The sequence below is a fragment of the Molossus molossus genome, unplaced genomic scaffold (genome assembly GCF_014108415.1).
Source record: "Molossus molossus isolate mMolMol1 unplaced genomic scaffold, mMolMol1.p scaffold_m16_p_6, whole genome shotgun sequence".
NCBI classification, from domain to species: domain Eukaryota; kingdom Metazoa; phylum Chordata; class Mammalia; order Chiroptera; family Molossidae; genus Molossus; species Molossus molossus.
In genome coordinates this window covers 38,941,467-38,966,733 of record NW_023425399.1, presented here as the reverse complement: position 1 = coordinate 38,966,733, position 25,267 = coordinate 38,941,467, and the positions used below count along the sequence as shown (strand labels likewise).

The following is a 25,267-nucleotide window of genomic DNA, read 5'->3' as shown; positions in this document are numbered from 1 at the left end:
TTTTTTTTATCCTCACCCGAGGACATTTTTCCATTTTTTGTACAGATAGAGTGGGAGGGAGAGAGAGGGAAACATCGATGTGAAAGGGACACATCGAGTGGCTGCCACCCGCACGACCAACCAGGGCCGGGGACAAACTGCAACCGAGGTACATGCCCTTAGCGGGAACCGAACCCAGGTCTCTCCAGACCACAGGTGGACGCTCTAACCGCTGAGCCAAACCGGCCAGGGCTATCTCTCTCTTTCTTATTCGCTCTCTAAAATCAATTTAAAAATTTAAAAATGCCATAAATATTTTATGATTTAAGTTTCTAATTGGAAACTCATGTTGACTACCCTAAAAAATGAGGACTCAAATGAAATAAAAACAATGAATAGAAAATACACATATGATAAAAGGAATGGTCAAAACTATTGCTTAATGATAGTTAAAGTTTGGTACTAAGAAAAAGCCCAGATAGGGGGTCAGAAGCTAGGGCTGGAGTTCTGGCTGTGTCCCTCACTGCTATGGGACCTTAGACAAAATATCTAATCTCTCTAGGGCCTCTGTTTTCTTCAGCTTTACAATGGAGATAAAACTTCTTGCCTCAGGGATTTTTGTGAAGATTAAACAAGAAAACCTTTGGAAATGCCTAGCATGTTGTCTGAAATGTAGTGAGTTTTCAATGCATGCTAATTGCAGGTTAATCTGAAGCAGTACCCTAAAAAGCAATATTAATAACAAAAATGAGCATAGGTTTCATATTAGAGAAATTGAGTCCATCCCTCTACCAAAAACTAAATGTCAACTTTATGATATACTAAACACTGTATATATTGGAGGCTACTTCTAGGTTTTTAACTACTCATTATTTAATATCATAATGTTTAAATTATTATGACTTTGTATAATGTTTGAACATTTGATAATCGTATTTTTCCACATCAACTCTATAAATAACATTTTAGTTCAAAAATGCACGTCAGTATTTTATTCAATATGAATAAATTTTTATGGAATTTATTTCTTATTTAACAAAAATAAACATTTTTATAAATTTGAACCCTGCTATTCAAAATACTGTACATTTTTTCATTGGTTTAAGTGTTTCTTTTTACCCTAAGGATATTTTAAAGTTTTTTGTTGTTGTTTTTCTGTTTTTCATGTAGATCTTGCATACTTTTACACTATGGTTTACTTTTTAGTATATATAGTATACTTTTTGAAATGGGATTTCTTTTCTCATTATATATTCCCCTTATTTATTGCCTAATGTTATTTTCACATATAATATTGTACACAGCTGTGCTGACAAACATTCTTATTAATCAATAGTTTTTTCTCCACTTGATTATCTTGGGCTTTCTAGGTATACAATAATATCTACATTACTTTCAGAATAATGATAAATTATGGTAGGTGTCATAAAATCTTGGTTTTATTCCTTTTGTGGAAACATTTCCAGTGTTTTCTTGTTAAGCATAATGCAGAATTTAGTGTTGAGATCAGTGCATTTCATCATGTTAAAAAAGAATCCATCTATTATTCCACGGAATTAGATTTTGAGCTATGAAAATATATTTTCTAATCCAAATCAATAGATAACAATTTAAAAAGAAAAATCAGTTAATGCCTTATTTCAGTAGCAAACACCTGGCTCTAAATTTGAAGAGCTCACAGCAAAAGCATACTTACACAAACAGTTCTCGGTAAGGTCTCTGGACCACTGACACTAGCACCACCTGGGAAATTACTAGAAATGCAAATTCTAAGTCCTCGGCCCAGACCTCCTGCATCCCAGTCTTTGTGGAAGTGGGTGGCCCAGCAATCTATGATTTAACAACACCTCCAGGGGATTCTGGTGTAAGTTAAAATTGAGGACTTGCTGGTTTAGCCAGATTATCGAGTCAAATAGATGAGAAAAGAGGGCATTTTAGGTTTACAGGTAGGTAAGAGTCATAACTGACATTCAGTTCACAACCATAGGGGGCCACAGCTGAAGGGGAACTAGGGAGATACAACAAGCTTTCCTCTGGCCCAAACTCTATCCTTCTGCAAACTGAAAGATGCGCTCTCCTTTTACTTAAATTGGAATCTGATCCCAAATTCTCACATTGATTAAATAATAAAGAAAAGTCAATGCATCAACATGAGGTTTCCTGAAACTGGGGGAAAGAGCCTTCAGGCACAGGAATGAGGGCGGTGACAGTTTGAAATCAGCTGGAGCCGAGGGAGAGGTCAAGGGATATAAGCAAGGCACTGACGATACCTGCAGCCCCCATTGTGCTACCTGAAATTAGACTGTGACCGTGATGCCCTCTCTGCGGGCATATCAGCATCATTATATGCATTAGACCAGCAAGCTCCATCTTGGAAAGTCTAGCACCAACCAGAACTCTATCGCAATTGTTATTCTCAGTTGCGTGATGGCATTGTGAATGCTACCTTCACAGGCTTGGACTGGGCAACACAGCCAGGGAGAGAGGTGGCACTCTAGGGAAAAAATACTGCACCAGGGACATTGGGGTGAGGAGGAAAGTGGAAGCAGACAGTGAAGGCGACAACACTGTAGTTTTACAAACAGCCAACCCCACTGTCCGTGTCCGGGATGGGCACAGCACACCCTCTGCAGTGCACCACACAAGTAAATGAGCGTGAGGAGACCTGTTTGACATGACTCAAGTAATTAGTCTCTGAACAGGGATTTGAATCAGTGTGTTGTCGGAGGGATAAATGGGCCAGATGCCTCTGACTTTTGTGACCAGGAGGCTCTTGTGACACCTTTAGAAAATGACTTTTCTAAGATTTGCATGGCAGAATGGATGGTTTTTATTGGTGTGGAGTTACATTTCTGGAGCTGTAAAGTCCCTAATGTCACAGTCCAGGCCTGGAAGAGGGGCAGTTGTGGGTTCAACAAGGCCAGAAATAAAGCCAAAATCCAGAGTGTCCACTCCAGATCAGGCATCAGGCACCAGGCATTAGACTAGATTTCGTCCATCAATCTATTGTATGGGTCCTCTATGGCTACAGGCCATGAAGGGAAACGCAGGGTGTGGGAGCCCTGTAAGCAGGCTGGTGTAGGTAGCAAGTAAGAGAGAGAGAGAGAGAGAGAGAGAGAGAGAGAGAGAGAGCCTCCTTTGTCTAGGAGAGTAAATATTTAGGTTTCGAGGGCTTGCAGTGGCCACACCTATTCTGGCCACTGACTTGCTCCTGGGTGTGACTGACAGGTAGGCACCTCCCAAGACAGGTAGGCACTTCCCATGGCACTTAGACCCTACTGGGAATGTGTCTAGACTGCCTTTGTCCAGTCCCTTCCCTCACTGATCAGCAGGGAACAGACCTTGAGTATTCAATTAACTTATTTTCCCTTTACTCTTTTTCTGTTAAATAATGACTAGGATATTGCACTTATTTCAAATAGAATCCTTTACCCATTCAAATTCCCTTTATTTTTATTTGCTTAGAATTTTTTAAACAGTCACTTAATATTCTTCTGTTTCATCCTCAACTATAATATCAGTGATTTCATTGGTTTGTGATGACACTTTCAGCATGTTCTAAAACACATAAAAATTAATGCATAATTATTTTTGAAAAGTAATTCCACACTGTCTCAAATACTTTGAGTGGCAAGCAGGCAATATTTTGGTAAAGCCAGCTGTATAATTTGCTTTTTTTCTATTACTCCAAATAGCTACACATTAGTCTGGGGATTCTCAAACTTTCACTTGAGGAAGACTAGACTGTTGGACATTCTGAAAAATACACACTCACCTGATCCCCATCCCCAGAAACCAAAGACTCCTGGTAAGATCTAGGAGACTGACATTTAAGCAAATATCCCAGGTCAATCTAATGAAGTTCCCTCAGGGCACTTAGAGGAATACTTCTTTGGGTAGAAATTTTTAGAGGTAGTTTGAGACTATCTGTAAGGTAAAACCCAGACAGAAAATGGCTCCTGATTTTTACCTTTCATTGGTTGTTTATAATCCAGAGTGGCTGAGGAAGTATCCTCCACAGGCATAGAGACAGATGATCACAAAATGCCCAAAGCATGAAGGCTGCAAACAGAGACTTCTTGGAACCCTGTGGCCCAGGAATGTGGCACCGGGAGAGAGTATAGGGGTTCCTACGAGAAACCCAGAGACCTGGGGGTTTAGAAGATTACAAGATGCACGTGCTCCTGGCCTCCAAACCAGAGACACTGCAGAAAGTGGAACGGAACTGCTTTTCCTATGGATCTTCATGGATGTGTCCTGATGAAAGTGAATACTTCATAGACATCTGCCTTGATATTTATTCTGCTCATTACATATACTTTCTACACTTTCTCTGTCATTTACATTTGTTTATAAGTTTTTTTTGAGAAGCTTTCAGAGGTAAGACGTCATAGGGTTAATAGAGAAGGAAAGGGACCATAGAATTCCAGTTGCATAAGGGTGAAGGGGGAATGTGTCATTGAAAACAGAGTAAGGCCTTGATTAGGGACAAGAACCAGGAAGGGGAAGACACTGGTACCTTCCTGTGTCTGAAGGGATGTATACACTTAGAGTGGTGTTTTGAACTGGTAGAATAAACCACACTTATATTTCTTTTTTCTCCTCCCCCTCTCACTTCAAGAAATGACAATTTTGCCTTTACTGCCCATCAACTCAGCCACTGTGGCTTCTACAGTGAATTTTCTGAGATTGTAGAGGAAGTTAGGCTAAAGGTGAGGTCATTTTCAGCAGTCAGAACTCCAGGAGATATTTTCTAGTAGGTAACAAACAACTCTCAACCTTGACAGAACCTGATTACAATAGTTTATTACTAACACAATGTCAGAACAGATCTTTCACCTGAGAATGTAATGAGGTGAAGAGACTTGGACTGCAGTTTGCAAACCCTGGTGCTGTCCCAACCCCTTCTCCACGCTGCAACAAGGTACAATGGCTGCTATCTAAATAACCAGTCAGTGAGTGGACTCTTCAGCTGATAGCATGACATGTTGCTCCAAAAGATACGTGAGAAGTAGGACTCTAGCAAAGAGACTGAGTAGTTCAGAGGGACTTCACCTAATTCCACCATGTGAATAACTGCACAGCTCTTGCCAAGAATAAACATGCTTGTAGATGTTTCTATAATCTGTTTTTTAAAAGCAAGCATTCTCAGTCATGTATATACTTCCAGATTATTTTTCATTTTTTCTATTGGTGAGATCAAAGGAAATGTCAAGATCTGGAAGAAAAAATATAGGTATACCAGGCACTCATGACATGCCTCTCAGGGTCTAGGTGAGTATATTTACAGATCAAACACTTGCTGAAATCTTAACTCACTACCTGACTGGTTGATTAACTGATACAATCAAGGTAAATAAAACAAGGTAGAAAATCAGTGACAAACCATAATGTCAACTCAAATAAAGGATTTATTTTGTATTAATAAAAAAGAAAAAAAAAAAAAGACTAAAACCCTGAGTTTTAATTAATTCATCTAATAAATACACCATTGGTGAGATTTCAAACACCCTGTCTCTTCTGCTAGTTTGGGGGATAAATAATACATATTGACAAATGAAAAAATTCTTACAGTGACAAATGCTTTGAAATAAACTAAACTGAGTAACAGTGACAGGTAAGAGAGCAGCAGCTTTTCTGTGGTGGTCAAGGAGGTGACATTTGAGTGAAAATTTTAGTAATAAGTAGAGAACAGTCATGAAAGTATGAAATTCCAGACAGAAGAAACATTACGCATAAATACTTGAGGTTACAAAAATGCCAGTTAGTCTGAGGTAGGGTAAAAGTTATGTATGAAGTGACATGATCAGATAGGGCAGAAGTGGCAAACTATGACCTAAAAACCAAATCTGGTCCATTGTTTGATTTTATAAATGAAGTCTTTTTGGAACAGAGCCTTCCCCATTCATTTATGTATTGTTTATGGCTGTTTTTATGCCATGATAGTAGAGTTGAGTAGTAGTGACAGAGACTGGATGGTCCACAAAGCCTAAAATATTTACCATCTGACATTTACAAAAAGTGTACTGACCCCTAATGAAGGACCTGGTTATAATGGCATAAAGTTTGGGTTTTATTTTGCATTCAAGGAATAACTACTAGGAGATTTTTTTTTTTATCCTCATCCGAGGACATTTTTTCCGTTTTGTTGTTGTTGTTGTTCAGATAGAGTGGGAGGGAGAGAGAAGGAGAGAGAGAGAAACATCTATGTGAAAGGGACATATCGAGTGGCTGTCACCCACACGACCCAACCAGGACCGGGGGCAAACTGCAACCGAGGCACATGCCCTTAGCGGGAACTGAACCCAGGTCTCTCTGCACCGCAGGCCAATGCTCTAACCGCTGAGCAAAACCGGCCAGGGCTCTACTAGGAGATTTTAAGCAGGCTACTGAAGGAGTCTATTTGACTCTGAGCTCCCATGAGTTCAAATGAATTGCAAGGTCAAATGTGAGGAACCAGAGAGACACGTTCAAAGTCTTTTACATTATTCCAGAAAAAGATGGTGACTTGTGTTATAATTGCAATATTGGACATAGTAAATAGTGGTTGGGTTACAAATAGGTATTGGAGATTTCATTTATAAGAATAATTTATAAGATTGTGTTTACAAGAATGACTAGAAGATTGGGTTTATAAAATGACTTTGAAATTTGGGACTGAGGAGATTAGGTAGGATGTATGAGTTAATGAGCAGATGCTAGGAGTGGCAAGTTGGAGATGAGTGGGAAATCAAAAGCACGCTATTCAACACATCAAGGTTAAGATGCTTATTAAAAATATATCTGCGTCAAATGTATTAAGCAGTTTGCTACTTCACTCTGTACCAATAGGAGAGGTGACAGCTGGAGTTATAAATTTGGGATTCATAAGTGTATAGATACACTGAGAGCCATGGGGCTGGAGAAGAGGATCTGACAGAAGGTCCAGCGTGAAGCCCCAGGGTATTTCAACATTGAAATATCAGGTAGATGATGCAGAGCCAGAAAGAGAGTACAAAAGGAGCAACAAGTGACAAAGGAGACTGTACCATTTATCAAGCTACTGATGTATTCAAACCCAGCCTTGCATATCTACCGGCTTTGTGATATGGGGCTCAAACCTAGCTTTGTCCTTCTTTGCCAGCAGCTCCCTGTGAGGCTCTGACCCTAGTGGGGGCTCGAGAGAGAGCATGCAAAACACATGGAATTAGAAAGGGCTTAGGTTTTCTTCTCTGTTGAACATTAACTCTGTCTCCTTTCTTCACTCTAGCTGTGGTAGTACTTTTTCTTAGCAGCAGTATATATCATTTTACTGACACCCACTCAGTGACTCCAGCAACAACCAGCAAGCCCTTCTCAGAGGTCTGGGTCCCCACCACCTCTCCTATGAGCTGAAAATCATGAGTTCCATCCAAGCAACAGCTGCTTCTCAGAGATCAGGGTTTCAGCTCCTCAGAGCCCCTCCTCCAAGCTTCTAAATTTTATTGAAAGTTCCCCTTTTTTCCCCATTGACTTTCTTCTTCTAAATTTTAATTATTCCAACCTCTTCCCTCTAGAAGGTGACTATTTCCTGTAGTTGGTACCTCCATAACACATTAGAGAACTCTTTGCACATGTTACAGTAAGCTAATGCTCTTTATACATAGAATGATATATATCTCTTTCAGTTACCTAGTTGACATTCTTTTTTGTTAAGTTCTCCTCATTAAAATAACTAGAGGATGTACTGTCACAGAAACCTAGAGAACAGTGAGTTTCAAGGGGGAGGCCAACTAAGAAAGAGCCAAACAACTAACTATCATTAGATTTAGCAAGAAGGTCTTGGTGACAGTGATAAGATGTCTGTGTACTAATGGAGATGATGAAATAGGTTAACAGTGAAGGAGATGGATTACAAGTACATTTTGGAGATTGAGTTTATGAGAAACCTTAGAAAATTGAGTTTATAAAATGACTCCAGTGTTTTTGGCCTGAGGAAATGGTAGATGAAAGTGCCATTTATAAGAAAGATTAATGAATTTGGAAGCCAGTGGAGTCGGTTAAGGAGGGAAAGGGAGTTGAAGTAGAGACAACTAACATAGCTAATCCTCTGAGGATTTGGCAGTGAATGAAGCCACTAAAGGTTTCATTTTTTCAATATCAGAGCTGTTAGGGCTTGTGTGTAAACTAATGGTGGCAGACACAGATGATGCCAGGCAGATGAAGCAAGGTAGTGAGAGTGAGGTAAGAGCAGGCAGGACCCAGAGCACAAGGGGAGGGTTTGGCTTTAATAGAACCAGGGGCACTACACCCAAGGAAGGAGGCAGAATGAGTGACTTCAGATACAGGGAGTGGAGGAATTGGGTTATGAGAAAATAAAGTGATTTTTTTTTTTTTTTTTTTACTTTATCTGGTTTCAAGATAAAAAATATTTTCAAGATAAAATCTGTTTTCAAGACCAGAGAGCTACCAAACAATTCACATAGCAGAATGACATGGTCACGCATAGCATTATCAAGAAAGCACTTTTGGTTCCCAGTGATCACAGATATCAACATTCAGGGTGTAAAAGTGACAAAAGTTACCTCCTCTACATAGGGAATAAAGATATAGGATTCTTACATTCTGTAAGTGATGTGCTTACCTGTAATTATCATCATAAATTTGCTGAGCACTAAAAATAATTCTGTATTTTCCTGTAGGATTTTCAAGCTAATAATAAGCAATTTCCAGCTGTGTGCTGTGACAGCAAAAAAAAAAAAAAAAAAGAGGTCTAACATCCTTATCATTATATTTTCCAAATCTGTATTCACATTAGGAAATACTGATTAAGGCTCATCTGCTAAAACTATTTTTTTGTTGTTAAAATGGCTATACTAGTTGACTTTCATGAAATCTGACTTTACTGTATACATTGGACTTCAAAAAGAGGATTATCAAATATTTTACCCTTCAGGCTTTTTGAATACACACACATGCTTTTGAAACAAAGGACAAACAACAGTGAACATTGCCGTTGTTTTCACAAACACATCCTGAGGGCTTCCCTCGGTTTGGCAGCTAGAGCTGCACTGAACAGCAGGCTTTACCACGTGAAATGTTGGGCCCAGTTCGCTTCACTCTGCTTGACAAAATGAGTATGATTGTTTGAGAACAACTAAATCAAATATCTATTTCTTGGATCTATTTTCTCAAACTTCAAATGTTCTGAGCTCTTGAAATGTCACTACTCAAAAATAGGAGATAACACGTTGATCATGAATCCACCTATACTTCTCACTGGTGTTGTGAAAAAAGAATTAACCTTCAGGACAACTTAATAAATTCAGCTTGCTGCTGGGTGGGGCCACACTTGCTTGGGTTTCGCAGGCTTCCCATAACCCACTGCAGAGCCCCCAGCGGAGTGGTCTGATGTGGGCAGACAAGCTAATGCTGGTGATGCTGCAATTGCATCACTAAAGGAAATCCATAGACAGCCAGGTAAATATTTGCCCCCCCCCAGTTGAGTATGGAAAGTTCTCTTAAAATTATGAAGAAGACTTTAACAGAACCATTTCAAAATACATATGATGTTTGACTTGAATCAATATTTTCAGCTAAAGTTTCCAAAAGTTTAACAAAGAAACAACAATTTAAGTAGATACATTGACTAGCATTTATCTATCTATCTATCTATCTATCTATCTATCTATCTATCTATCTATCAATAATCATCTGTCTATATCTACCAGGAATCTCATTGCCAAGAACAAGATTGACATTATTTTGTGTGTTTTTTTTTTCAATTTTTCTAACTTTTCACTGAAGTATAAAATACATACAGAAAGGTGCATATTCATAAGTGTACAGTTCAGTAAATTTTCTAAAACTGAACACAGCTATGTTGCCAGGGCAGTCCCGCGAGGCCGCCACTGAACAGGAAAAATATGGACATTCTGGAAGCCTTTGTGCCCTCTTCTAGTCACTGCCTTCTGGCAGATAACTTCCATCTTGACTTCTAGTGGCAGACTTGTTTTCCTGTCGTTATGCTGTATACAAATGGAATCTCCCTGTGTGCAGTCTTCAGTGTCTGGCATTTAGTTTGTTTATTTAACTATAGCTGGAAGCCACTACAATTTATTTAATTCTTGGTTTGCTGCATGTCAGGCACTATGCAAATCTCATTACTGCATCATCATTACATTCAAGCCTCACAATCACCTCATGATTAAGCATTATTATTATCTTGTTTAAGCAGGTGAAGACATGTTAAGCTTAGGAATATTAATATATACAACATCATGCTGCAGTAAATGCTGGAGTCAGGATTTATGCTTTGTTTATCTGGCTCCTAAGCATAAGTCTTTCTCATATGGACTATCAAGAATGTATACAAGGTCAAATGCTACTAAATCATCAAAACTTTCCAGAATCTGAGTGCTCAAGAAACACTGTCACTTAAGTGTGGCATACACTTATCATGCTAACTTGGATCTCATATATAATATGAACAGTGGACCAAGGCCTGGTGGTTCAGTTGAAGGGTCATCTCATACACCAAAGGCTGTGTTTTGTTCCCAGTTGGGGTGCATAAGGAAGGCAACTGATTGATGCTTCTCTTTCACATAGATGTCTCTCTCTCTCTCTTTCTTTTTCTCTCTCTATCTTCCTCTCTCTAAAATAAAACAAACAAACATATCCTCAGGTGAGGATTAAAAATAATATGAACAGTGGCAGTTTTATACACCTATAATAAACTATCAGAAAGAAAAACTAAGAAAAGAATCCCATTTATAATTGTTTCAAAAAGAATAAAATACCTAGGAATAAATTTAACTAAAAATGTAAGAGACCTGTACTCAAAAAATTATAAGACTCTGAAAAAAGAAAATGAAGAAGATATGAATAAGTGGAAGCATATACCATGTTCATGGATAGAAATAAGTAACATTATTAAAATGTCCATGCTACCCAAAGCAATTTTTAAATATAATGCTATTTCTATCAAGACACCAATGGAATATTTTACAGAACTAGAACAAATATTCCAAAAATTTATATGAAACCACAAAAGACCTTTAATAGCAATAGCAATCTTGATAAAGAAAAACAAATTTGAAGAAATAATACTACCTGATATTAAACTATACTACAAGGCCATAGTAATCAAAACAGCATGATACTGGCATAAAAACAGACATAGATCATGGAACAAAATAGAGAGTCCAGGATAAACCCACACCTTTATAGTCAATTAATATTTGACAAAGGAGGCAAAAACATACAATGGAGTAAAGATAGTCTATTCAATAAATGGTGTTGTGAATATTGGACAAATATGTGCAAAAAATTAAAATTAGACCACCATAACATCATACAAAGAAATGACCTCAAAACAGATTAAAGACTTAAATGTTAGACTTAAATCCATAAAAATCCTAGAAGAAAATCTCAGACATTTCTTGTAGCAATATTTTTTTCTGATTTATCTCCTGGGACAAAGGAATCAAAAGAAAAAAATAAACAAATGGGACTACATCAAACCTAAAAGTTTTTGCATAGCAAAGGAAACCATCAACAAAATGAAAAGACAACCCATTGAATGGGAGAATATATTTGCTGATACATCTGATAAAAGGTTAATATCCAAAATTTATAAAGAATTTATAAACTCAATACTAAAAAAACCCACAAATAATATAATTTAAAAATAGTCAAAGGATCTGAATAGACACCTCTCCAAAGAGGACATACAGATGGCCAATAGATGTATGAAAATATGCTCACTTTACTTACTAATCATCACAGAAATGCAAAGTAAAACCATAGTAAAATAGCACCTCACCCCTGTCAGAATAACTATCATCAATAAATCAACAAATTTTGGTGAGGATGTGGAGAAAAGAGAACCCTTATTAGTGGGAATGCAGATTGGTATAGCTACTGTGGAAAACAACATGGAGTTACCTCAACAAATTAACAATGGAACTGCCTTATGACCCCAAAGATTCCACTTCTGGAAGTTTATCCAAATAAACCCAAAAGAATATATGCTCTCCTATGTTCACCACAGTGTTATTTACAATAGCCAAGATTTGGAAGCAGCCCAAGTGTTTATTGGTAGATGAGTGGATACAAAAGCTGTGGCACATTTATACCATGGAATACAACTCGGTTGTAAAAAAAGAAGGAAATCTTATCTTTTGTGACAGCATGGATGGATCTGGAGAGCATTATGCTAAGTGAAATAAGCCAGTAAGGGAAATACAAGTACCATACGACCTCACTCATATGTAGGATCTAATAAGTAAAATGCACTAACAAGCAAAATCGAGACAGACTCATAGACAGTGTATAGGCTGACAGTTGTCAATGGGGGCCTTGAGAAAGGGGGAGGATTGAGCAAAAATAGAAAAAAAACTCATAGACACATATAACAATATGGTAATAACCATAAGAAAATAGGTGAGGGGAAGTGGAGGAGGGTATGGCAGATAAATGGTGATGGATGGAGACTTGACTCGGGGTGGTAAATACACAATACAGTGTACAACTGTGTACCATAAACCTGTATAATTTTGTTAATCAGTGTCACCCCAATAAATTCAATAAAAAGGAAAACATGAACAGTGGCTACTTTCCTGGCAATGTAACATGTCAGCTAAATTGTAAAGTGACATACAAAGTTGTAGCATGTGGTTAAAGTACCTTTACTTTTGTTAACTGAAAGTAAAGCACACTTGCCTAAAGATAGTCATTAGAGACAGATCCTATGTTGCGTATTGTTTCACTCATCAGACAGTTGTTGATATATAAAGGTAGCTGTAAACTTATATTCAGTAATAATTTAATGTTATTTTTATTTAATGCAGGAGGACTCATAATAAACAATGAAAGGGCAATGATAACATGAACAATAGTAAACCATCCTATGAGATTCTAAATAGCCATGAGGAAAAAAAGAATAAGGCAGACATATATGCACTGTTATAAAAAAGATGTTAGTTATACCAAGGTATCGTATGGTATAAGCCAATTTATGAATATGAGAGACACTCATACTTTACATGATATATATGTCTGGTTGTGACAAAAAGTCAGAGGGAAACACTTAAACACACACACTGGCATGCACACACACCAAGAAAAGAGAAGGGGAAAGATGGAGAGGATGAGCACTAAGATATTGTAAATGGCTGTTTTTCTAACCATTTACACCAAAGAGAAGTTAATAATGGATTTTGTACTGACAGAGTATTGAATAATATAACAGAATTATTAATGCTTTTCATTTGTGATCAGAGCCTTATAATTTTAAAAAAGCATTAACTTTTAGAAGTACATGCACACTGAGATTATGAATGAAATCTCAAGTGACGTGTGAGATTTGCTGGACAATAACCAGTGTGAAACAGGGTTGGGGTAGATGTGTGTTGTCATACCTGAGGATGGGTGCATTGAGTTCATTAAACTATTTTCTCTGCTTTTGTATACATTTAAAATTTCCCATTACAAAAAGTTAAAAAGAAAACATGTGAATGCTTCTGTGGACATAGAATTAAGGTATTTTCAATGTTCTTGTCCTTGCTTATATATTTTTCTATTTTCTCTACAGAATATATTATGTATTTATAATATAACTTACAAAATAAAAGATTGAAAAAGTTGTCGATAAAGCACATTTTGCAACTCAGATTCACCTTTCTTATATAGGCAAATGTAGTTTTTCTCTTCAAAGGTAGAAGCCAGAATACTATTAAAATCACAGAAACAGTTTGCTGACTGCTACACATAAAACAATTTAAGCTCATCAATTTCCTTTCAAAACACTACCTCTTTCATTCTTATCATTGTTGCTAGAATGTGGTAGAGAACTTTCCATTCAAAAGACAAGTTGAGGTGGGGGGGGGGAGCAGGAGCTGGGGAGTCAATGGGGGAAAAAGGAGAAACATCTATAACAAAAATAAATTAATTAAATTTAAAAAAAGATAAGTTGGGGAAATCACTGAGGGTGGATTAGTTGGGGGAAAATAAACATTTTCATAGAGAACTAGACTTCTAGAAAAAGTCAAAAGGGTATTTATAGTATTTATATTTGCATTACAAGGCACACCCACCAGTTGTTCTCAATTCAGCTCTAGGTATTTCTTTCCCACTAGTCTTGAGATACATTATAGTCACAGAGGAAGATTCAGTGATCTTCATCCAAAGGTTGTCATTTCTGTGATCTGTACCTCCATTGACCCTAACTTTCAGAAGGAAATAAACAAAACAACAACAAAAAAAACACACGTTCTGCAGAAAACAAGGTTAATTAGTCTGGTGGGACACTATGAGATTGACTACCAGAAAAATGTCTTGCTCAATATGGTAAGACAGACTCTGGTCTTTTGCAATTAAAAACAACAACAACAACAACAACAAAAGGACTTTAATATAATGGAAATGCAAAGATAAAAGCAGGGACATGCAAAATTTGCAGCTGAAAAATTCAGAATGAGAAAAATTGCATTACTATCTCGAAATTCAAATTGTAAAGCTCCTTCAGGAGTTGACAGAATTTAGGGCTAGAGAAGAATGTGGCTACAAATGGGTAGCAGAGGGAGCATTTTTTGGGGTGATGGAATTGTTTGGAATACAGCTAAAGATGGTGGTTATATTAATCTTGCCTAAGTCAAAATGCATGTAACCATGAACCAGAAAAGCAAGAAAGCAAGAAAACAAGCAAGCAAGCAAGCAAGCAAGCAAGCAAGCCAGAAAGAAAGAAAGAAAGAAAGAAAGAAAGAAAGAAAGAAAGAAAGAAAGAAAGAAAGAAAGAAAGAAAAAAAGAAAAGAAGAAATGATGGAAGAGAGAGAGGGATGAAGGCAGGGAGGGAGGGAGGAAGGGAGGGAGGAAGAAAGAAAGGAAAAAAGAAGAAAGAAAGAGAATAGAAGAAGAAAGGAAGGAAGAAAAGAAAGAAAGAAAGAAAGAAAGAAAGAAAGAAAGAAAGAAAGAAAGAAAGGAAGGAAGGAAGAAGGAAGGAAGGAAGAAGGAAGAAGAAAGGAAGGAAGGAAGGAAGGAAGGAAGGAAGGAGGAGGGAGGGAGAAGAGAGGGCAGGAGAGGGGAGAGGATGGGAGGAAGGAAAAATAAAGATATTTTAGTGCATACAAATTGAAAATAATAATAAAAACAATTTACAACCCCAAAACATTCTAAACATCATAGTTGTTAGTTTTAGGGCAGGTGCCTAAGAATGTTTGAATGGATCAATGAGCTAATGAACAGATGGATAAAACCATGAATGCATAAAATTATAATTTAAAAGTGAGGACAGCCTGGCTGGTGTTATCCCATGGACTGAGAAGTCTGGGTTTGATTCCTGGTCAGGGCACATGTCTGGGTTGCAGGCAAGATCCCCAGTAGAGGGCATGCAGAAGGCAGCTGATCAATATTTCTCTCCCACATCAATGTTTCTATCTCTCTCTCTTCCTCCCTCTCTCTCTCTCTAAAAAAAAAAAAAATATATATATATATATATTTAAAAAATAAATGAGGATAGAGTAAATTATTGAAACATGTATTTCAAAATACCTAATCTTTTTAAGAGTTCAAAAAATTACATTGTAAGAAGTCAACACAGTAGGCATGTTAGTGGAGGAGGGAGTCATGACTGGAAAGGGACTTATAGCTCTCCGGGATGCTAAGACATTCTATTTGTTATTCTGGGTACTGGTTACATAGATGCGCTCAGTTTGTGAAAATTCATCTAGTCATACACTTATGACCTGTGCCTTTTCTCAATTATGTTTTGCTTCCATAAAACATTAAAAACAAAACAAAACAAAACAAAACAAATTATTTCAAAGTCTATCCTATCTGTAAAAAGCCATAGTACAAATGCCTTTCACAACAACTCAGTTGTAGGGCAAATTGTCTCTCCTAATGAATCAGGTTTTTTTTTGCCTTCCTGGCCATGTGCACACACATACTAGCTAATAAGAATTAAGTATTCCAATCCATCATTTTCCTTTTCTGCCTGGATTGTCACAGGGATCTGGGTAAGATCTCCTGCTCAGTTCTAGGACCTCAATTATTCTGCTGGTGTATTTTTACATCCCGCATCCTTCACTGTTAACTTTCTAGTTCTATTTTAATGATGTTATTATATATACATGTGTCTTCAATTATAAGCCAGCACCAAATACTTTTTGGATGTAGATAGAATATAAATCATAAGTTTAAATACGAAAGTGTATCTTATTTAAAAGCTTTATGAGCAAACCTTGAAAGAATGGAAGAAAAACCCTCCATGTTAAAGTGAAACGCTACCAGTGGCTTGTTCCTCAATGCAGTGCAAGTTCTATCCTGCGCTGAGGGAGAGCAGTTACCTATCTGTGCTAGATAAGTACTCAGAATGGTCAAATTAACTTCGAGCTTACATCCAAGGAAATTGGAAAATATGTTATAGGTGCTTAAGTATAAAGAGAGAAAAAGTTAAAAGAAAAACCCTGATTAGGAGAGGAACAATTCATACCTTAAATTTTGGAGCTCAGTGATAAAATAAATGACAGCTGAGTCTAATTTCATACATGTTTGTTAAATTAGAAGAAAAGGGAGTGACTGGCAAAAGGACCCAAAACAAATGTAGCCATTTATTCATGCCTGATAACTGGATTTTTCAGTTATGAGACTCATTTTATTTTCAGATTTCAAGCATACTGAGAATGGTTCCTCGTAGCTCAACTCCACACCACAGTACAGTGAATGTTTGAAAGACAAATAAAAAGTATTTGAACTGAAGCAGTAAAGTTTAAGCCCTATATTGTTTGGGCTACTCTGAAGCTGAAATGCTAGAAATTTAAGCCAGAAGATTCTAGAGAGTAGCCAGAGCTGAAAATCCTCTATGACATTCCTACCCTTTCATAGCATATAAACAGTTTCTTCTACCCAGTCTGAGGAAATCACCCTCAGAACTTGTCTGTGTTCTTCATGTAAAGATTAGGAGATGTAATCTTCAATTCATCAAAAATATGTTTTCATGACACTTCATGATGGCAGCAGGCAGGACTGGAGAGAGGGTGAGTGTATAAGAGAGTGAGCTAGTGTGTGAGAGAGTGTGGTTGGACGTGAAGGTGGACAATCAAGCTCCTGCAGTACAGAGACACGGAGCACAAAGTCCTGTGCTGTGGATGGGAGCAGCAGCTACAGCTGTAAGTGGCCCTTCAGGGTACTTCTCCCTGTGCCACAGGAAGGTCTCACCATTTTGGAAGATCTCAGGTCTTCCCTGGGAGGAGGCAGTGGGAGCTCCTAGGGCCCAGGAACCTGAGCCCACCAGCATACCTGGCATCATCAGACCAGTGGACACTCTGTGTCAACATAGACTGGTACACAGTAGTGCAGCTCTCAAGGTGCTGGTCGTGGAAGCCGCAGACAGCCAGGAGCCCAGCACCATACCCCATAGTAGCAGCCCAATAAGAGTTGAGATATACCCCCAGCAACAGAGGCTGGGGAGCAGATATCCATCCCCAGGCAACAAAAGCACAGACCAGCAGCTGAGACCCATCCCCAAAAACTACAGCAAAAGCTGAGCAGAAGTTGAGCCCCACGGGGCAGTAGCACTTCCCAGCTGCCGGCATGAGGACCTGGGGCTCCACGGAGGCCTCTGCAGTCCAGCAGCTCACAATAGCAGTGGGAAGCCAGAGCCACACAGAGAGACCCAAAATGACCCACACGAAGACACAGTAATTAAAATGCCGAAAATTAAAGACAAAGAGAGAATCCTAAAGGCAGCAAGATATAAGCAACAGGTTACCTACAAAGGAAACCTCATTAGGCTATCAGCAGACTTTTCTACAGAAACACTACAGGCCAGAGGGAGTGGCATGAAGTAATGAAGGTCATGAAAAACAAGGATCTGAATCCAAGACTACTCTATTCAGCAAGGTTATCATTCAAAATAGAAGGACAAATCAGACCAAAAAAAAAAAAAAAAAGCTAAGGGAATATATTAACACCAAACCAGCACTACAAGATATGCTAAAAGGACTACTGTAATTAGTTAAAAAATAGGAAGAAAAATAGAACCACACTAAACAAAAAAGGCAATAAATAAGTATATATCAATTATCACCTTAAATGTGAATGGTTTGAATGCTCCAATAAAAAGACACAGAGTAGTTGACTGGTTAAGAAAGAATGACTCACATACATGTTGTTTACAAGAGACCCACCTCACAACAAAAGACTCACGTAGGTTGAAACTGATGGAATGGAAAAAATCTTTCAAGCAAATGGAAAGCAAAAAAAAAAAAAAAAGCCGGGTAGCAATACTCATATCTGATAAAATAGATTTCAAACTGAAGGCCATAACTAGAGACAAAGAAGGCCACTATATAATATTGAAAGGATCTATCCAACAGGAAGATATAACCTTGGTAAACATATATGCACCCAATATAGGAGCACCAAGATATATTAAAAATCTTTTGGAGGATTTCAAAGAAGAAATCAAAAGAAATACAATCATAGCAGGGGACTTCAATACTCCACTGACATAAATGGATATATCTTCTAGACAAAAATTAACAAGGAAACACAGACTCTAAATGAAGCACTAGACTGAATAAATTTAATAGATATCTACAGAGAATTACACCCCAAAATTCACATTTTTCTCAAGTGCAAATGGGACATTCTCAAAGATAGACCACATGTTAGGGCACAAACTAAGTTTCTACAAGTTCAAGAAGATTGAAATCATATCAAACATCTTCTTAGATCACAATGGCATGCAACTAGAAATCAATTGCAACAAGAACAAGCAAAAACATTTGAAACCATGGAGGCTAAGTAGCATGTTATTGAACAATTAACGGGTTACCATGAAGATCAAGGAAGAAATTAAATACTTCCTAGAAACCAATGAAAATGAACACACAACTAAAGAACATCTATGGGAAGCAGCAAAAGTGGTTCTGAGAGGGAAATTCATAGCACTACAGGCCTATGTCAAGAAACCAGAAAAATTTCTATGAGACTATCTAACCTCACAACTTAAAGAACTAGAAAGAAAACAAAAAGAAAACCCCAGAGCTAGTAGAAGGAAGGAAATAGTACAGATCAGAGCAGAAATAAATGACATACAGACCAAAAATACAATTCAAAGGATCAATGAAACAAAGAGCTGGTTTTTTGAAAAGATAAACAAGATTCATGAACCCTTAGCTACACTCATCAAGAAACAAAGAGAGAGAATGCAAATACACAAAATCAGAAATGAAAGAGGAGAAATAACAACTGACACCACAGAAATACAAAAGATCGTTAACAACTACTATGAACAATTATATGGCAAAAAATTCGACAATCTAAGCGAAATGGACAAATTTCTGGAAACACATAGTCTCCCAAAACTGGACCAGGAAGAGATAGAGAACTTGAACAGATCAAAAACAACAGAAGAAATTGAAGATGTAATCAAGACTCTCCCAGCAAACAAAAGCCCAGGCCCAGATGGCTTTATGGGGGAGTTCTACAGAACATTCAAAGAAGAACTAATACCCATTCTCCTCAAAATATTTCAAAAAATTCAAGAAGAAGGAAGACTTCCAAACTCGTTTTATGAAGTCAGCATAATTCTAATTCCAAAACCAGAAAAAGACACTACAAAGAAAGAAAACTACAGGCCAATATCTCTGATGAACATAGATGCCAAAATCTTGAACAAAATACTAGCAAATCAGATCCAGCAATACACCAAAAAAATTATCCACCATGACCAAGTGGGACTCATCCCAGGGATGCAAGGCTGGTACAGTATTCACAAATCCATAAACGTGATGCACCACATAAATAAAATGAAGAATAAAAAGGACATGATCACATCAATAGATGCCGAAAAAGCCTTCGACAAAATCCAGCATCCATTTCTGATAAAAACGCTCAGCAATGTGGGAATACAGGGATCATATCTAGACATAATAAAGGCCATATATGAAAGACCTACAGCCAACATCATACTCAATGGGCAAAAACTAAAAGCATTTCCCTTAAGAACAGGAACAATGCAAGGATGCCCACTTTCACCACTCTTATTTAACATAGTACTGGAAAGCTTAGCCACAGCTATCAGACAGGAAGAAAAAATAAAAGAGATCCAAATTGGAAAGGGGGAAGTGAAACTGTCATTATTTGCAGATGACATGATACTACATGTAGAAAACCCCAAAGACTCCATCAAAAGTTTACTAGACTTAATAAATGAATTTGGAAAAGTAGCAGGATACAAAATTAACGTCAAGAAATCAATGGCATTCTTATACACCAATTATGAACTCACAGAAAGAGAAACTAAAAAATAGCAATCTCATTTACCATTGCGGCAAAAAATTAAGATACCTAGGAGTAAACTTAACCAAAGAAATAAAGGACCTATTTGCAGAAAACTACAGGGCATTGAAAAAAGAAATAGAGGAAGATATAAAAAAGTGGAGGCACATACTCTGTTCATGGATTGGAAGAATTAACATCATTAAAATGTCCATACTACCCAAAGCAATCTATAGATCCAATGCAATCCCCATCAAAATACCAAAGGCATACTTCACAGAATTAGAACAAGTACTTCAAAAGTTTATATAGAACCAAAAAAAAAAAAAAAAAAACTTGAATAGCCACAGCAATCTTGAAAAGGAAGATCAAAGTTAGAGGGCTCACATTACCAGATTTCAGGTTATACTACAAAGCCACTGTAATCAAAACAGCCTGGTACTGGCACAAGTACAGGCATATGGACCAGTGGAACAGAACAGAGAACCCAGAAATGGACCCAAGGCAATATGCTCAATTAATATTTGACAAAGGTGGCAAAAGCATACAGTGGAGTAAGGACACTTTAAAGCCTCTTTAATAAATGGTGCTGGGAAAATTGTACAGCTACTTGCAGAAAAATGAAACTAGACCATCAACTTACACCCTACACAAGAATAAACTCAAAATGGATAAAAGACTTAAATGTAACTAATGAATCCATAAAAATCCTAGAAGAGAATGTAGGCAACAAAATTTCAGACATCATACACAGCAGAATTTTCACTGATACATCATCTAAGGCAATAGAAACAAAGGAGAAAATGAGCACATGGGACTACATCAAACTCAAAAGCTTCTGCACAAAGAAAGATACAATCATCAAAACGAAAAGGCTACCCACTGTATGGGAGAGCATAATTGCCAATGATATATCAGATAAGGGGTTAATTTCCAATTTATAGAGAGTGCTCATACAACTCCACAAAAGGAAGACAAAGATCCCAATTAAAAAATGGGCAGAGGAACTAAATAGATACCTCTTCAAACAGGACATACGAATGGCTAAGAGACATATGAAGAAATGCTCAACATCACTAATCATCAGAGAGATGCAAATTAAAACAACAGTGAGTTATTACCTCACACCTGTCAGAATGGCTGCCATCAACAAATCATCAAATAACAAGTGTTGGCGAGGGTGTGGAGAAAAGGGAACTCTAGTACTCTGCTGGTGGGAATGCAGAGTGGTGCAGCCACTATGGAAAACAATATGGTGTTACCTCAAAAAAATTAAAAATTGAACTTCCATTTGACCCAGTGATCCCACTTCTAGGAATATACCCTAAGAAGCCTAAAACACCAATGAGAAAGAATATATGTACCCCCATGTTTGTAGCAGCACTATTTATAATAGCTAAGATCTGGAAACAGCCCAAGTGTCCATCAGCAGACAAATGGAGAAAAAAGTTGTGGAACATATACACAATGGAATACTATGCAGCTGTAAGAAAGAAAGATCTCTTATCCTTTGAGACTACATGGAGGGACCTGGAAAGTATCATCCTAAGTGAAACAAGCCAAACAGAGAAAGACAAGTATCATATGATCTCACTTATTTGTGGAATATGATGAACATAACAGTCTGAGGAATGGGGTAGTCCCAGAGATGTGGAAGTGGGGTACAGACTGACAATCCCCCGAAGAGGGGATGGTGGGGGAAAGTTAAACCACAGAATTTATATGCATGTATGCATGAACAGTGGACATGGACAACAAACTGGGGACAGGGCAGGGAGGAAGGGGGAGGGGAGAATCAGTGGGGAGAAAAGAAGAAGCATCTGTAACAAATATAATTAATAAAATAAATACATTTAAAAAAATACAACAACAATGAGGTATCACCTCACAGCTATCAGAATGGCCGCCATCAACACATCATCAAACAAGTGTTGGCGAGGGTGTGGAGAAAAGGGGACTCTAGTACACTACTGGTGGGAATGCAGACTGGTGCAGCCACTATGGAAAACAATATGGTTTACCTCAAAAAATTAAAAATGGAACTGCCATATGACCCAGTGATTCTACTTCTAGGAATATACTCTAAGAAGCCTAAAACACCAATCAGAAAAAATATATGTACCCCCATGTTCATAGCAGCTTTTTAAAATTGGTAAGATCTGGAAACAGCTCAAATGTCCATCAGTAGACAAATGGATAAAAAAGCTGTGGTATATATACACACTGAACCATATGTACTATGCAGCTGTAAGAAAGAAAGTGCTGTTATTCTTTGAGACTACATGGAGGGACCTGGAGAGTATTATCCTAAGCGAAACAAGCCAAGCGGAAAAGGACAAATATCACATGATCTTACTTATTTGTGGAATATAATGAACAACAGTCTGAGGAATGGAGTAGGCCCAGAGATGTGGAAGTGGGGTACAGACTGACAAACCCCAGAAGAGGGGGTGGGGGAGGAGAAATGAACCATAGAACTTATATGCATGTATGCATGAACAATGGACATCGATAACAAAGCAGAGGACAGGGTGGGGAGGGAGGAGAGGAGTGTCAGTGGGGAAAACATCTGCAACAAAAATTAATTAATTAATTAATTAAAAAATAAAATAAAAATAAAAACCTATGGGGGAAAAAATGTTTTTATGAGAAAACCAGCTAAATATAATTTTACCTTGTAAGATGAGAGAGAGAAAAAGAGGGATGGTCTTTGAAACATATTCCAAAATCTAGATGACCTCAGAGTTGTTCCTAAAATAATGAAAATAACTAATATCTGATGTTTGTCTTACCTTCCTGTTTCACTAGAATCCAGTGTGGTTTGTTAAGCCAAAGATGTCATTATGAAATGCTAAGTAAGTAGTATTGGCCCAAAGTGGTTACCACCCGGTGTCTATAAACAGTTTGAATTTTACGTCACTGAATATGACTTTTGGGGGAGATTAATTGTGCCCAAAATTAATGGGTAGAGTAATATTGCCAAACATTTGCAGAAAAAATGTCTAAGGTTTATCAATATCAGAAATTTGTCATACAAGTCACATTTCCTGCAATTTTTTTAACTGAGATGCAAGAGAAACAGTTGAACTTACCAGGGATTTATGTTTTATTGTTTATTTGTTTTTTTAATTTGAATTAATTTTTAGAGAGGAAGAGAAAAGGAAAGAGATAGAAACATTGACAAGAGAGAATGTCGATTGACTTTCTCCTGTATGCCTCCCACTGTGGATTTGGCCCACAACCTGGGCATGTGCCCTGAGCAGGAACTGAACTGGTGACCTCTTGGTGCATGGGTCAATCCTCAAACATTGAGCCACACCCCCTGGATACCAGGGATTTATGTTTTAAAAGTTAATCAGAGAACCAAGTGGGAGAATGAAATTGTCTCAATGGCCTGTCAATGAAATGTCAAGGCACCATTACAGTTCAAGTAGGTTACACAGTTCCATGTACTAGTTCCTTTAGGGAAGGAGAGGGACAAGGGTGGGGGAGAGAAAAGTGCTGGGACAACAGGGAGGGGTAGTTCAGAAGGCACAACTTGATGTAGGCCAAGGAACTGAAGTGTGGGAGATGTGTGATAGAGGTCAAATCACCCTAGCACATTGAGGTGCATTTAGCAGATCAGGTTTGTTTACTGGAATTATCTATCTTGCTGGATTTTACAGTATCTCATGGAATGCTAGTATATTCCACACAATAGCCACTTATAAGGAAATTTCAGGGCTCTTTTATCCTAGACTGTTTTCTTTTTGTATCTTTATTAGAGAATTAGGGAGAAAACTAAAAAAATCTTCGATGATTTTTTAAAGGAAATAATTCTAATAGCCCATTTGTAATCTAATGTATTCAAGCAAATGACTGCCATGAGCCCTGCCTACTATGAGACTGCTTTTAGTCTCAGGGGAAAACTACAAAACAACCACAACATTTATTTTAATTAAGAAAAATACTATGCTGGTTTGGCCATGTTGGAGCATATTATGATCCTATTAAAAATAATATTTATTTTGTTTGTTTTCAAACAAAATACATTTAGTTTAGAGCTTCATGAAAAAAATAAGAGACTGGAAAAGAATATGCCAAAACATTGCAGTTGTTCTGATAGCAGAATGGTGGGTGTTTCTTTCTGCGCTCACAGTGTTTTGCTATGGTTCAATTATATATTTTTTTTATTTAAAAATTATATTTTTATTGATTTTCTAGGGAGAGAGGAAGGAGAGAAATAGAAACATTGATGTGAGAAGCAACCACTGGCTGCTTCCTGCACGCCCCCTACTGGTGATCTAGCTTGCAACCGGGCATATGCCCTGACAGAGAATCAAGCTGTGACCTCTCAGTTTCATGGGATGATGCTCAATCCACTGAGCCACACCGGGCAGGCTCAATTTTCTTTTTGAATAACATACTTTGAAAAGTAACCTTGGGGTTTAGATTTAGGTACTTTTCAATTTATTAGTACAAGAATATTATTACAACCTATATTTTATAATAATGTAATATAGATAAGCTGTCCTTATTTACCATTTGAATTTTCTGTAGTTTAAGGTTCTTTTTCTTGCATTTACAACTCCTCAGATGAAGGTTTCTTCCTGGGGCTACATCTTCCTTCTATAGATCTTGCATGCTGCTTTGATGGGTTGCTGACTGAGAACATGTACTCCATCGATTTCAGAAAGTTGGCATTCAGTTTCTTTGGCAGAATCACTTTTCAGATTCAAATATAAAACTAGTGTGGAGTTCCCATGCATTTATGAGAACAGCAACTACTTTGAACTAAAAACACATATATTGTAGTAAAGTTAATATACTGTATTTATTTACTTTTTTTATCCTCACCTAAGAACATTTTTGCATTTATCTTCAGATAGAGTGGGAGGGAGAGAGGAAGGTAGAGAGAGAGAGAAACATTGATGTGAGAGAGACACATCGAGTTGCTGCCAGCCACACAACCCTAACCGGGGCCAGGGACAAGCTGCAACAAAGTTATGTGCTCTTAGCGGGAACCGAATTCAGGATTCTCTGGACTGTGGTTCGATACTCTAA

The 25,267-nt window shown here is 37.5% G+C and overlaps 1 protein-coding gene across 1 annotated transcript in view; it reads right to left on the bottom strand.

Annotated features, from left to right (window-relative positions):
• MACROD2 (mono-ADP ribosylhydrolase 2) overlaps positions 1-25,267 on the bottom strand; it is a 2,341,201-nt gene that overhangs the window by 549,652 nt on the left and 1,766,282 nt on the right. The gene's annotated exons all lie outside the window — the stretch shown is intronic.